Raw genomic sequence first — 16,570 nt, 5'->3', positions numbered from 1 at the left:
GGATGGGATCTATCCAGTTATATTAAAGGAGGCAGCAAAGGAAGTAAGCAAACCCCTAGCCATAATTATGAGAGCTTCTTTGGACTCAGGGGAGGTACCCATAGACTGGAGATGTGCAAATGTAACCCCAGTTCACAAAGGAGGATCAAAGGCTGACACAAGTAATTATAGACCTGTTAGTTTAACTTCTGTTCCAGGTAAATTAATGGAGGCACTGGTTAAAGAAGCACTGCAGGATCATCTAGACAAGAATTCAGTTATAGCTCAGACGCAGCATGGTTTTGTTTAGGGCAGGTCTTGCCTGACCAATTTGATTGGATACTATGATGTAGTCACAAAAGAACTGGATGCAGGGAATAACTTTGATATTATATATTTGGATCTTAGAAAAGCTTTTGATACTGTTGCACATGGAAGACTGCTGCACAAATTGGAGCAGTGTGGCATTGGAGGCAAATTGCTGCTATGGATAAGGGGATGGTTGAGTGGCAGAAGACAGAGAGTGGTAATCAATGGACACTGCTCAACGTGGACTAATGTTATTAGTGGAGTTCCTCAGGGTTCAGTGTTGGGTCCGTTGTTGTTTTTGGTGTTTATGAATGATATTGATGATGGGATATCAAGTTTAATGTCCAAGTTTGCAGATGATACAAAGGTTGGCAGGGTTGTTAAGGACACTACTGACGCTATGCTGCTGCAACAGGATCTGGAAAGGTTGAACAGATGGGCTGAGAGGTGACAAATGAGGTTCAACATTGACAAATGTAAAGTACTACATATGGGAAACAGTAACCCCAGAAAACGTATCAACTCTGCGGTACTACACTGACAGTGGTGGAGAATGAAAAGGACCTGGGGGTAATTGTGCAGGCAGATATGAAGTTCTCTGAGCAGTGCAGACGAGCTGCAAGAGTAGCTCATGGTGTCTTGTCAATGATATACAGGAATTTTTCTAGCAGGGATAAGGAGGTGATTATTCCCTTGTATAAGGCAATGGTTAGGCCACATCTTGAGTACTGTATACAGGTCTGGAGGCCTCATTTCAAGAAGGATGTAGAGCTGCTGGAACGGGTACAGAGAAGGGCAACAAGATTAGTGAATGGAACAAAGAGTTGCTCTTACGAAGAAAGGCTTAAGTTTTGCAAATTACAGAGTCTGAAGACTAGGCACTGGCGAGGTGATCGGATAGAGGTGTATAAGACTTTGAATGGTTTGAGCATGCTCAATGCCAATGGGATTCTTCATCTTGCTCAGAATAATCAACTCAGAGGGCATAAATTCAAATTGAGGAAGGACGGATGTCGGATAGATGTGCGGAAATTTGCCTTTGGCCAGCGGGTGGTTGGTTGGTGGAACCGACTTCCATCACTTGTTGTTGAAGTTGATAGCCTAAACAAATTTAAAGCTCAACTGGACAGGTATTTCGAACGAACGGAAGGGTGAAATGGGAGTGGTGTGTGTTTTTTTTTTTTTTTTTTGGCTGATGCTGAATAAGCTTGCTTTCTTGCATCATATGCCTCTACTAATGCTAAATGCTAATGCTAAAATTATTTCACCCTTACTGAGATTTTCTCGGTTCAGGGTCTACAATACTAAACAGGCACACGAACATATAACTTCCATGACCATATCTGAAAATGATATTCTCGCGTCCTTCGACGTCGTCTCCCTATATACAAACGTACACATCGAAACCATGCTACTGGCTCTAAAAGAACTATTAATTAAAGACAACACTTTGACAAAACGTACCAACTTAAACATTAATGACATTTTAGAACTCATGTCACTGTTACTTGATTCCAAATAATTTAAATTCCAAAATAACATCTATGAACAAATTTTCGGCTTTCCGATGGGCCTCGGTATCTCTGCCCCTTTATCCAAAATCTACCTCGCTTCTATTGAAGAAAAAATATTCCAACCCTTTCCCCCAGGAATTAAATTATATATGAGATATGCAGATGACGTCCTCTTAATAGGCAACAGAACCACCATCGACACTTTACTGAACACATTTAATACAACACATGAAAGACTCAAATTTACCCTCGAAGTAGAAACCAATAATAAAATTAATTTTCTAAACCTCACAATATACAAAATAGGTACATCTTTAGGCACCAAAATATACAGAAAGAACACACATACAGGTAAATTCTTACGTTACCACTCACACCACCCTCTATACATCAAAAAAGTAGTTCTATACAATCAGATATACAATGCTATAAAATACAGTCATACACAAACAGACCTATCTGTAGAATTGCAATACCTCACCAAAAAATTCATCGACAGAAAATACCCATTACAACTAATAAAAGAAACCATCACCAAGTTCCATAATAACACTAATAACCCAAGCAAAATTAACAACCACGTGAATAAGAATACGATACATAAACCCCTTATCGCCCTCCCACACCATTAACAATATGCTAGAAGACTTCAACAGATTTTTAAGAATACAGATATCAAATTAATATTCACATCTTATAACAAATTAAGTACCAAATTCAATTCATACAAGACAACACAAGAGTATAGGACACAAGATCATAACAACATTATATAATTGATTAGATGCCAATCAAATTGCCAAGCATGTTACATAGGCAGTACAACAGCAAAATTTGGGACATCAAAAATTTCTAACACGCATGCATACTACCACTTTAATAGCTTCAAATCTAATTTAGCAAGTACAGAACTAACACAACACGTCCAATCTTATAATCATAACCCACTCATCGATTCAACCATTACAGTAATTAAATTAAATTCCAGCTATAAAATCCTTCAAAACGAAGCCCTCATCATTGAGTGGTTTAAGCGCAACACATCACTTAACGTTCTAAACAAAAAGATTCCCGCCAACTTCTCCCCTATTTGGAATTTAGCATGTATTAAGTTTCCACGTGCACTGAAATGCATTTCGGGAACTCAACCCGTATATAACGCTCATGCGCTCTTCCCTCCCCACTATAGCTAACTGATGATGATTTCGTAAGTCGCTCATGCGTGGCTATTAGCCTTTATCTTTCTTCATTTAATTTATTTTAATTAGACAACCACAGAATGGAAGGTGCGCTTTCCTTTCTTAGAAAAATTTTTAAAGCCCATAACTTAGTTTTTAAATTTATAATCCCCGTAAGTTATTAGAATCTCATAACCACTATGTATGTGGTAAAACTTTCCACCAACTAAGCAGATTACTATGAGGTGAGTGCTGAAAAATTAAGCTAAGCTATACATACAATCTAGTCATTACATCATACACATAAGGACTCCTTAAAATATAAAGAGTGATATACAGGAATTATCCCATTGTATAAAGCAATGGTGTGACCACACCTTGAGTAACACATACAGGTCTGGAGGCCTTATTTTAGAAAGGATGTAGAGGTTCTGAAATACAGAGAAGGGCAATGAGATTGGTGAGGGGAACAAAGAATTGCACTTACCAAGAAAGGCTTAAGTTCTGCAAATTGCAGTGTCTGGAGACTGGGCTCCTGCGAGGTGATCTGATTGAAGTGTATAAGGCCTTGAACGGTTTGAGCAAACTCAATGCTGATGGCACTCTTCCTCAGATTATGCACCTGAGGGAGCATAAATTAAAACTGAGGAAAGACAGCTGTAGAATAGTTGTGCAGAAATTTGCCTTTAGCCAGTGGGTAGTCGATTGCTGGAACAAACCTCAATCTGCTGTTGTGGGAGTTGACAGTATAATGCATTAGGGCTTTATGCCTCAGGCTGCATAAAAGTTAGACTATGTACAAATTAGTGCAAATGCATCATGTTAGCACACAGCCAATTCTAGTTTAGCAAATTATTTGCAAAAGCGGCATCGTTTAAATCATATCTCATATTGTGAATACCTTCACGATGAGTTGCCATGACATTGCACTACTTCGAATAAGTAACGCTTCACCTAAAGGAGAAGACTATTGTTACTTATTCTCAGTGGATACCACCACCCAGACGGCACTGTTTCAGGGCTATTTGGCCCTACTTCGGTGGGTGGGTAGGTACCCAAGTGCAATGCCATGGCAACTCGTCGTGAAGGTATTCACAATATGAGATATGACTTAAACAATGCCTCTTTTGCAAATAATTTGCTAATCTAGAATTGGCTGTGTAGTAACATGATGCATTTGCACTAATTTGTACATAGTCTAACTTTCACGCAGCCTGAGGCATAAAGCTCTAATGTATTAGTCTTAATTCAAATTATACACCATCAGGCATCTCTCATATTGTGGAATTATACTTCATAACTGTTTTGCCATCATTACATCACTTGGGTACCTACCCACCCACCGAAGAAGGGCAAAATAGCCCTGAAACGGCACCAGGGAGAGCCTGATGATGTCCGGAGTTTCCAAGAATAGGTAACAACAGCCTTCTCCACTGGGGGAGTTGAAGGAGTTACTGTCCCTTTCATTCTTCTACACCGTTTCTTTTCCTCTTCCACTCCTACTATTACTTTCCCTCTACCTTTTTGCTTTTTTGAGTCTAATAGGGACAAGTGGATAGTCGAGTTATTATCCCACACATACACAAATAGCCCTGAAACGGCACCAGGGGGAGCCTGATGATGTCCGGAGTTTCCAAGAAGAGGTAACAGCCTTCTCCACTGGGGAAGTGTTGCCTATTCAAGGAGTTTATCTATGAGTTTTTGAGTGGTGTGAGTTGAAGGAGTTACTGTCCCTTTCATTCTTCTACACCGTTTCTTTTCCTCTTCCACTCCTACTATTACTTTCCCTCTACCTTTTTGCTTTTCTATGTCTAATAGGGACAAGTGGATAGTCGAGTTATTATCCCACACATATACAAAATAGCCCTGAAACAGTGCCATCTGGGTGGTGGTATCCACTGAGAATAAGTAACAATAGTCTTCTCCTTTAGGTGAAGCATTACTTATTTGAAGTAGTGCAATGTCGTGGCAACTCATCGTAAAGGTATTCACAATATGAGATATGACTTAAACGATGCCGCTTTTGCAAATAATTTGCTAATCTAGAATTGGCTGTGTACTAACATGGGAGTTGATAGTTAAGTTGATAAATTCAAGGAAGAACTGAACAACTTTTGGAGCAAATGGATGGGTGAAATGTTTTTTTTTTTTTTTTGGCTGATGCTGCTGTATAAGCTTGCTTTCTTGCATCATATTATTATTATTGGCCATATCGTGCAAGAAAGCCTTTGGCTTTTGCTGCACCGGCCAAAAAAAAAAAAAATTTCTGAGGTATTTTGAGAGAGAGAGAGAGAGAAAGAAAATAAAGAGTCAGAAGTAGAAGGAAATCATCAAGAAAGAGAAGAATGATGATATCTGGCTCAGGATCCTGCATATCATCACTCCTCTCTTTCTTGGTGATTCCCTTCTATTCTCTCTCTCTCTCTCTCAACTAACGCTAATGCTAACGTAAGCCACAAATTCTGTTGTTGTTAAATAATATTTGAATTTGAGTGGCTGAGTCACTGAGTAAGTGAGAAAGAGAAAAAAGAAAAAGAGAGAATCTTCACTGCAAAATGATAAACTGCATACTAAATACAAAACCTTTCCTGACCACATGGCCAGAGGATGCTTATTAAAATTGTGGAGTGGGCCATCTAGACCCATGTTGCAAATTACAAAAGAATTTTAAAATATTTTTACAGTAAACAAAAGATTTGGCATATTAATAAATTAATAAATTCTCAAAAAGAGAACACCTTCCTAGTTCATTTCACAAATATACGTGGTCTCAGTTCTAATCTCAATGATGTCCATTTCCACTTACAGTCTGCCAAACCCCATGTACTTTTTCTGACAGAATTTCAGTTATCGGTTAATTCAACTACTGCTCATCTCAGTTGCCCAAATTATTTGCTGTATGATTCCTTTTGCCTCAAAGGTGGTACTTGTGTATATGCCCATTCTGATATTCCCTATCAGACTTGGTAATTTGGAATCTTCTCTTTTCAATATTCTCTAGCTTAAAATCTCCCTACCTCATTCTGTCAAATTCACCTGTTGTCTCTACCATTCTCCCAACTCCACTAATCACTTGGAGCTCTTCGACTTCCTCTCTTTGCAACTTGGCTTTCTCCAGTCCAACTTTCCTAACAGTGAGGTCATTTTCTTTGGTGATTTTAATGTTCACAACTCCAGCTGGCTTCCATTTTGTAGTCACACCGACTCAACTGGTTGAGATGCTGAGGCTTTTGCAATTACTAATGACTTTCCACAGATTGTTGATTTACCTACCAAAATACCGAACATTCCTAACCATACAGCCAACACGCTTGATCTTTTTCTCACAAACAACCCTACTAAGTACATGGTTGAAGTGAGTGGTCTTTTAGGCAACTCATCACAACTTGGTGATTGTCTCTTCTCCAATGGAGCCTTTATCTCATGGCTATTCCCAACCTTGTATTATTTGGCATTACAAGGATGCAAAATGGGATGACCTGCGAGATTTCTTTTCTTCTTTTCCTTGGTCGGATTACTGTTTCAAAACTTCTGATATCAACGTTCGCTCAGATCGTGTCAGTGAAATTATTCTTTTAGGAATGGAATCCTTTATTCCACATTCCACCTTAAAATCTCATCCGTTATCTAAACCTTGGTTTTCCAATAAATGCACTAAGGCTGTTCAAGAGAAGAACGTTGCATGTCGTAATTGGCTTGTTTCTAATTCTTCAATTTCATTTTCTGCCTACACCAGAGCTCACAACGATTGTAAAGCAGTTATTAATCAGTCCAAACTAGAATTTGTACAGGCTAAGAGTAGAAAACTTGTTTCTTGATCCAATGGTAGCTGAGCATTCTGGTCTGTTGCCAAAGATATTGGTCTCAACTTTTGTCCAATTCTGCTTCCCCCTCTGTCAAAACTAGATAGTTCTATTGTCACTTCAGCAAAGGATAGAGCTGACCTGCTAGCATCCCATTTTTTCTTCCAACTCGTGTATTAATGATCTTTGTAAAACACCTCCCACCATTCAATGACTCCTGTGGTCTTCTGTCAAAAGGATGTCAGAAGGGTTCTGACAAATCTTAATGCTATGAAAGCTCCAGGTCCTGATGGTATTTCTTCACTTTTCTCTAAACCTGTGCTCCTGAAATTACTCCTGTTCTTTTCCGCCTTTTTCACTTTCTAATTCCAAAGGTGTTTTTCCTTCTGCTTGGAAATTTGCTCATATCCAGCCAGTTCCTAAAAAGGATGACAAATCCCTCCCATCCAATTTTTATCACATTGCAATTACTTCTACTCTTTCTAAAGTAATGGAGAAATCAATTAACCGCCAACTCAAACTATCTAGAAATCTTCCATCTGATAAACGATCGCCAGTATGGATTCCATCAGTTTCGATCCACTGGTGATATTATGGCTTATGTTACTCATTTATGGAAAAATTCAACAGAAAAGTTCAGTAAAACACAAGCAGTTGCTCTTGACATCTCAACGGCTTTCAATCATGTGTGGCATAAAGGTCTTCTAAACAAGCTTCCATCTTATGGTTTGGCAACTGTTTTTTGTAATTGGTTATCCAGTTTTCTCTCTGACTGCTCACTGAGGGTAATGGTAGATGGCTCTCTGTCTTCTAATTTTCCACTAATGCTGGTGTCCCCCAAGGTTCAGTTCTTTCCCCCGCTGTTTTCCTCTTGTATATTAATGATCTTCTTCCATTGACCAGAAATCCTATCCATATTTTTGCTGATGATAGCACATTCCATTCCACTTTCCAGTTTGAGAAATCTTGCCCTGCTCAATCAGCTTCAACTTCTCGAAAATTTGCTACCAATTCCTTAAATGCCGATCTCCAGGTAATTCTCCAGTGGGGCAAAGACAACTTAGTTGATTTCAATCCTTCTAAAACTCAGTCCTGTCTTATATCATGCAAAAAGGATTCTTCTGCTCCTATGCTTATCTTTGGTGACACTCTGATTTCTAGGCAAGATGATATAGCTCTTTTGGAGGTTACCGACTTCTAATCTCTCTTGGCACAAGCACATTACAAATATTGCTTCCTCTGCATCTAAAAAACTTGGTTTTCTCTTTCGCTCTCGGCGTTGCTTTTCTTCCAAACAGCTGTTCATCACTGTATACAAATCGCAAATCCGCCCTCCCATGAAATATTGTTCCCACATGTGGGGTGGTGCCCCCAAAACGTCTCTCAGGCTTCTAGATTCCATTCAGAAGTGGACAGTTGGGTGAATGAATGACTCATCTCTAGCAGAGTCTCTTCACTCTCTGTCTCATAGACATACTATATATTTTCTACAGATACTTCCATGGGCATTGTTCTCCTGAAATGGTTTCTATAATTCACGCTCTCTCTCTTTCAAAACAGTCCGAACACGTACCACTACCAGCCAACATCCATTTTTTACTGTTCAACTTCAAACTCACAGAACCAACTTCTCATCTTCGTCAATTATTGATTCAACTCCGTTTTCTGGAATGGCAGTTGAATGAATTTTCCTTCATATGTATTTCCTGAAAATACATTTCCTTCATATGTATTTCCTGAAACAACCTTCCTTCATATGTATTTCCTGAAAATACATTTCCTTCACATGTATTTCCTGAAAATACATTTCCTTCATATGTATTTCCTGAAACAACCTTCCTTCATATGTATTTCCTGAAAATTACATTCTACAGAAGTTCAAGTATAATGTCAACAAATATCTTATTTCGTCTTCTCAACCTCCAACCCATGCACGGTACTAAGTACTATAGGTTCTAATATAAATTTTAAAAATTTATACCACCTATAAATTTTAACTTTATTAGCCAAAAGGTGACTAAATGACTCATGCCTCTAAAATTCTATTAGGTGTTTGATTGATTTGGTAGTTGTTGGCGCATCGGCTTCTGTGGCCATATTGCACCTCCCAAGGTTTTTTTGCAGTACTTTGATCCAAGCCCGAGGCGGGAATCGAACCCGCGACCTTTGGGTTGCCAGGCAGGTACGTTACCCACTCGGCTAGCCCGGTCGGCTCTATTAGGTGTGATATTGAGGAGGATAATGAGAAGACCTGAATATATAAATAATAAAAGATCACAAAACGCTGAATATTGTATTGGGGATTTTGAAAAGGTTTTTGACAGAGTCAACCATGGGAAAATGCTCAATATACTTAAGAAGATAGGAGTTGAGGGAAAGGATTTAAGAATTATAAGAAACCTATACCAAGAACAAAAGGTGGTTTTCAGAATAAATAACAAAATGCGAAGTGGTTTAAAGTCAAATGTGGCATAAGGCATGGTTTTCTTGGTTACCCTCCTTATTCAACTTATATAATGAGGAATTAATTCTGGAATCTTTAAAAGACATTAAAGGTATAAGAAAGGGCAGAATTAATCTCAATAAGATTAGATATGCAGATGACACTGTTATAATTACTGAAAGTATATCAGAATTAAAGAGAGCACTTAACAAAATTCACACAATGGGAGAAGAGTATGGCATGAGATTAAATGTGAGCAAAACAAAATTAACGGTATCTGGTGAAAACAAAAATTGACAATGTAAAATTAGAATAAATGGAAGGTTAGTAGAACAAGGAGAATTTAGATACTTTGGAAGTGTGACAAAAAGTAGATGGAAGGAGCATCAAAGAGATGGAAGGGGCATCAAAGTAGATGGAAGGAGCATCAAGAATTGGAATGGCAAAGGCAGCTTTCTGGAAACACAAAGAAATGATGAAAAGGAAGGTGAATTGGGAAATAAAATTAAAGATGTTGAGCTGCCATGTATGGTCAGTCTTCCTATATGAGTGCAAAACTTGGATTCTGACAAAAGAGAGCAAAGTTAAGATCAATGCTTTTGATATGTGGTATGCTCGAAGAATGCTGAAAATTAAATGGCTGATAAGATTAGGAATAAAGAAGTTTGGAGAAGAATGAGAAGCAACTACAGCTTACTGAAATAAGTGATGAAAAGGAAGTTGATGTATGCTGGACATATGAGAGAGTCCTCTGGAAACAGACTAGTTATAGCACTAGATGAGAGGGGGAGAAGAGAGAGATGACAAGGAAGGTAAGGAGAGAATGGATAGATGACTTAAAAGAATGATCCAACAGGAAGAAATACTTTAATCTGAAGATATTTGCCTAAGACAGAAAGCTTTGGCAAATCATGACTACGAACCTTTGCCACAGAGGCCACACCAGATGATGATAACAAAATTAATAAAATTAAAACATTTTGATCATTTTAAGTTTGTAGATTTTTTGTCAATTATTAAAAATTTATTTAATTACTTAAAAAATGTAATATTAAGGTTATTTAGTTAAGATAAGTTAAGGAGAGGAATCTTAATTGAACTTCTGAAACTGGGAGAACATGTAGTTGCAAATCAATTAGCTAATCTTCATAAAAAATGTCTTAAATTCAGAAAAATCCCTAAAACTTCAAATAACTTATTCTTATCTTTAAGAAAAGGAACAAAGAACAAATAAAGAACTATAGACCAATAAGCTTATTATCATCTATAATCTGTTTACAAAGTTTTTATGAAAATAATTAGGTGCAATTTGACCATAGTAGCCCTGCACCATTAAATTCCCCACTCCAACTTCGACAACAATGAAAATAATTAGCAATAGAATTAAAGTGTCTAGAGAGTTCACAGCCATGAGAGCAAGTGGATTTTAGAAGTAATTAGGGCAGTGCACTAGATCAGTAGTTCTCAACCAGAGTACCACAGCACACTAGTGTACTGCAAAAGTGTGCTGCAAGATAAATTAAAAGGTCAATTTTTAAAATTTGCAAGAAAAATAACAAAAATCTACTCCTATGCACTCTACCTGTTTGTCAGGAGATAGTGCCAGCCAGGTACAACAGAAAAGTTATTATATGGAGACAGAATTCATCTTCTGTGCATGATCCCCCACTCCAACTTCAACAATGAAAATAATTAATAATAGAATTAAAGAGAATTTAGAGAGTTCATAGCCATGGCAGCAAGTGAGTTTTAGAAGTAATTATGGCAGTGCAATAGATCAATAATTATTCATTATTTTGCCTTTAGCCAGTGGGGGGGCTAAAGGCAAAACTGATTGCTGGAACAAACTTCCATCTGTTGTTGTGGAAGTTGATAGCTTAAATAAAGTCAAGGAAGAACTGGACAAACTTTTGGAGTGAATGTATGGATGAAATGGGAACTCTTTTTTTTTTTTGGCTAAATCTGTATAAGCCTGCTTTATTGCATCATATGCCTCTATTACTGCTAATGCCAACATGAGTCTGGAGAAGTCCTTTTGGTGGCTCGATCATTAGTATTAATAGAGGCATATGATGCAAGAAAGCAAGCTTTTATAGCATCGGCCAAAAAATAAAACCCTTCCCGTTTCACCCCAAAAGTTTGTCTAGTCTAGTTCAGCCTTGAATTTATTTAAGCTATCAACTTCCACAACAACAGATTGGAAGTTTGTTCCAGCAATCAACTACTCATTGGCTAAAGAAAAATTTCTGCACATCTATTCTACAACTGTCTTTCCTCAATTTGAATTTATGCCCCCTCGGGTGCGGAATCTGAGCAAGAGGAACAATCCCATCAGCATTGAGTTGCTCAAACCATTCAAAGCCTTATACACTTCAATCAGATCACCTCGCAGGTACCTAGTCTCCAGATGCTGCAATTTTCAGAATTAAGTCCCTTGGTAACAGCAACCCTTTGTTCCACTCACTAATCTCATTGCCCTTCTCTGTACTCGTTCTAGTAGCTCAACATCTTTCCTAAAATGTGGCCTCCAGACCTGTATGCAGTACTCAAGGTGTGGCCTGACCACTGCCTTATACAAGGGGATAATCACCACCTTATCCCTGCTAGCAAAATTCCTATATATCATTCACAAGACCCTATGAGGTATTCTTGCAGCCTGTCTGCACTGCTCAGGAAACTTCATATCTGACCGCACAATTACTTCCAGATATTTTTCATTCTCCACTACCCTGAGTATAGTACCACATGGTTGGCATGTTACTCTGGGGTTACTGCTACCCATATGCAGTACTTTGCATTTGTCAATGTTAAACTTCAGTTGCCACCTATCAGCGCATCTGCTCAACTTTTTCTAGATCCTGTTGCAATAGCATACCATCCTTACTGTCATTAACAACCCTACCAACTTTTGTATCATCTGCAAACTTAGACATTAAGCCAGATATACCTTCATAAATATCACTGATGAACACAGAAAACAACAATGGACCCCCCATAGGCAGATTCAGGATAGGGGCACGTGCCCCCTGCATTTTTCAGAGTATATACACCAATCGTTTAAATTCCCTTTAGCTACAAAACAATTTCTTTTTTCGTTAACATAGGATTTTATGTATTTTTACATTGTGGCTCATCTATTTGCAACTAACTACAATTGGCAACACCGATACTGATGTGATCGTCATTCAAGTTCGAGGCGTCACAGTTTGGTCGTGCTAATGTTTACTTCAAAATAATTCAGACTTTAGCTGTGTACCTGTGTCTGCCAGTCACCTTATGTTTGAGTGTCATATTTGTTTTGTTCTGTGCATTATTTTGTGCCTTGTTTGTGGACAAAATGGTGCCCCTCCTGTCATTTTTTTCTGGATCTGCCACTGATGGGCCCAACATAGACCCCTAGGGAACTCCACTAATAACACTGGTCCATGAAGAGCAGTGTCCATTGATTACCACTCATTATGATGTGTTTATAACTACCTTATAGCTGTCGTCTACAGCGAGAATTCCACAGAGAAAGTGGCACCCATGATGGGAACACCTGAACTAAGTCTACACAGTTCAATGCTGCCTTCATATAATTATTATAATGGGCATTACACTATAATATCTTCTCTGTGGTGCCAGCTGTCTGAGCACAAGAAGTATCTAGCAACTGATGCCCAATGGCCAGTTCACCTAAGAGAAATAAAAAATTCTCAGACAGTTTTGCTCGGTGATTTGCAGAGAGAGGTATAATCAGCATTGTGAGTCCCGTACAATTACATAAAGCATTTCAGCAATCTATTTTTAATTTTTTAATTTAATTGTTACTTTTTCATGCTTAAGTAGCCACCCTAAAAGTAAAATGGAAAATTTCATCAGAAGATGTGAAGGAGAATGCTGCAAAAACAAGGATTATATTGGGAGACTCACAAATGATAAAAGCCAGCTTGATTTGAGCAGGAATGTGCAACCAAAGAGGTACAAAGTTATCTGAAAGTATATAGACAATTATTAATTAAGTTTTGGAATTTCTTTGTGTGAAGAGGAGGACTATCCTCTACCTCTGTGTGTTGTTTGTGGTACAAAACTTTCCAACAATGCCATGGTTCCTAGCAAATTGAAGAGACATTTAATCACTAACCATGCAAATGGATAAAGATTTCGGTTATTTCGAAAATTTAATTGAATGATAAAAAATAGGCAAACTATTTTGAGAAAAGAACACAAATTTCTGAAAACGCTCAGACTGCTTCTTATCAAGTAGCAGAAATCATTGCATTGCAAAAGAAACTAGACACTGTAGCCAAGTTCCTTATTTTGCCAACTTGTTATTTGATTGTCAGAACATTGTTTTGTGCTGAAGCTGAAAAAGAAATTGCTAAAATACCCCTATCGGATGACACTATTCAAAGAAGAATAATGTAAATGCCTTCTAACATTGAGAAACAAGTACGAGGATAGGTACGAAAGTAATGCCTCCTAATTTTTTGCTTTCAAATGTGGCCCCGTAAATCATTTCGCATGTCACTGAGTGGTCACTAGAGGTCTCTAGTTTCACCATACTGAGTAGTGCTGCGATTGGTCTCATGAGTGCAGCACACGGATAGTTCAAAATGGTGGATGTTACAGATATACGTATCAAGCAAAGAGTGGCAATTGAATTTCTTACGAAGGAAGAAGTCATGCCTATCAAAATTCATACACGTCTCAAAAATGTTTATGGCAACAATGCTGTAGATGTGAGTACAGTTAGACATTGTGTAAGACAATTTAAGAGTGGAGAAAGTGACATTGTTGACAAGCCCCAAAGTGGCTGACCAATAACGTCAGTGACACCAGACAAGAGCCGGATCAATGTTCTGATCAAAGAGGACTGCTGCATCACAACACACGAATTGTGCAATGCAGTAGGTATAGGGAAACCTGATGTGATAACCATCATGAAGGAACTAGGCTACAACAAGGTTTATGCCTGGTGGGTCCTGAAAATGTTGACACATGAACACAAAGAAGCCCGGAAAGTCATCCATATGAAACTTCTCCAGTGTTATGAGAGTAAAGGAGCAGTTTTTCTTTCATGCATAATCAAAGGTGATGAAACTTGGGTCCACCACTATGACCCTGAAACGAAGTGACAGTCGATGGAGTGACACCATCAAAATTCACCATGCAAGAAGTTCAGAAGACAGCCTTCTGTCGGTAAAGTCATGGCAACAGTGTATTGGGACATCAATATCAATATGTGGAAATTTCATCAGATGTTGAAAAAGTTGAAAGCCTGCATCCATGGAGTTGGACCAGAAATAAACCTTAATGAGGTTATTCTCCATGATAACGCATTACCACATACCAATCTGCACACAATGGAGGCCACTGTAAAACTGGGATGCTCTGTTCTTCCTCACCCCTTTCATAACCTGGATCTTGCACCTTCTAACTACCACCTCTTTGGACTGCTGAAGGATGCACTCCATGGAACCCATTTTGTGGATGACGACCAGCTCAAGCACAGCATTTGCAAAGCCCTCTGGAACAAGAGTAAGGACTTTTACAGGACTGGAATACAGCATCTGACTCAGAGATGGTGGAAGTGCATAGAAAATGGTGACTTTGTAAAAAAAAATAACAGTATGTTTATTAATGATTGAGGTTTAGTTGATGTAAAAGGCATAGTTGTAGGAATTAAATTTTCTGACAATTTTCTGCAGTGGCAAGATATGAATGAAAAGACATGGGCATGAAGAAAACTTTGTCCAGTAATGGATTGACAATGCTTCAAAAAGAATTAATCCCAACAGATTAATCACAACTGAAAAAAGAATTAATCCCAACAGAAATATCATTAAAATAAATCAAATATTATGCTGAATAAAAAGTACACACCAGTGTACTTTAATTAATGTAATGATACTGAGAAGCAAGCTTATATGTTATCAGCCACACAATATAAAAATGCCCACTTCCTTTGTCCAATCTTTCTAATAAATTTTCCAATCCTTTAAATTCATTCAAATTACCTACTTAAACAACACTAAATGGAAGTTTGTCCAATCAATTAATGATTCTCTCCTGAAGGAAAATTTCTTCGTTTCTAACCTGAAACCATCTTTTTCCAATTTTTTCAAAACTGGGAAAGTACAGTTACAGAGTAGATTCCTCACCTTATATGATTTAAATTTATGTTGTGTGTGTATGCATCATCCAAGAAAAGGTAAGGATGACATTAGCATTTAGTTTATGCAACCCAATTAAACACTTCAGTCATATGTCCTCACAGATGCACCAATTCACAGAACCCAAATCTTTCTTGGTGAGAATACAATTTTGTGCTCCAGTTAATAACATTTCTCTTCTCTGAACCCTTCCCAAGAGCTCTATGTTCTTCTTAAAATGGTTTCTAATCCTCTATAAAGTATGCAGTGCTTTATACAATGGGAAAATTGTCAACCTTTCGCTTTTGTAAATAATTTACTGCAAATAAAAAATTTAAATCTATATAAATTAAAATCGGTGATGCTAGATTCACCTTTGAAAGCAGTACACAGAACATGTGGTAAGATCTGTAATACCTTCGTAAAAATAATGCTACCATTTCATTTCGCTGTATTGCTACCGTAAGCAATACAGCGAATTCCCAAATCTGAAAATATATATCCCACTTAAGTTATTCTAATACTGCATTACGTATAAGTGAAATTTTAAGGGAATGGGGTGAGAGGATGAACAACTATACAGCACAATTCCAAATGTATCAATTTCACCAAAATTATTAGCACATGTCATAAATGTCAGTATAAACTATAAGTGGTGTGTTTAGTGTGCTGGGATACATATAATCGCAACGTACATACGAATCTAGCTTACTTCAAAAACTGTTAGCATATAATGTGACCACATGATTATGAATACATTCCAAAGGCCGTTGCCTTTTAAACAGCGAAGTGAAAGATAAAAAAAAAAAAAAAAAACTACATAATAATCATCCTACACTTCCGCACTTGTGACAACAAAGTCTGACAACACTCCCACCATTTCCGAGTTCAGACAGACTTTGTTGCCAATATATTAATGTTATCGTTTTTTAGTATAAATTACATCACTTAAACTTCATCGGAAGTGATAAATAAATGAATACAAATACATTAACGCCTCGATTATCCGAGTTATACTGGAACGAGAGTACCACGGATAACCGACTCTCAGCAATAGAATTTTTTTTTCTTTTATTATATTAGAAAAATAAAAAAATAATTTTCAATAAACGTATATGTATATACTACAGTGACCAGATCATTAGTATTCCAATACGGGACATCGATTTTACAACCCCCCCCCCAAAAAAAAAACAATATACATTTTTTT

General features: G+C 37.6%; 1 protein-coding gene across 2 annotated transcripts in view; it reads right to left on the bottom strand.

The window, feature by feature from the left end:
• TBC1D5 (TBC1 domain family member 5) overlaps positions 1-16,217 on the bottom strand; it is a 416,292-nt gene extending 400,075 nt beyond the window's left edge. For both annotated transcript variants that reach the window (XM_090379490.1, XM_090379491.1), the window contains exon 1: positions 16,073-16,217. The gene's annotated coding sequence lies outside the window, so the exon portion shown is untranslated. The remainder of the gene's footprint in view (positions 1-16,072) is intronic.
• Between the last annotated feature and the right edge of the window lie 353 nt (positions 16,218-16,570).

The sequence above is a fragment of the Mastigoproctus giganteus genome, chromosome 8 (genome assembly GCF_048544385.1).
Source record: "Mastigoproctus giganteus isolate SK-2022 chromosome 8, ASM4854438v1, whole genome shotgun sequence".
Lineage (NCBI taxonomy): Eukaryota > Metazoa > Arthropoda > Arachnida > Uropygi > Thelyphonidae > Mastigoproctus > Mastigoproctus giganteus.
Note: the sequence above shows the minus strand (reverse complement) of the source record. Positions and strands in the feature narration are given on the sequence as shown.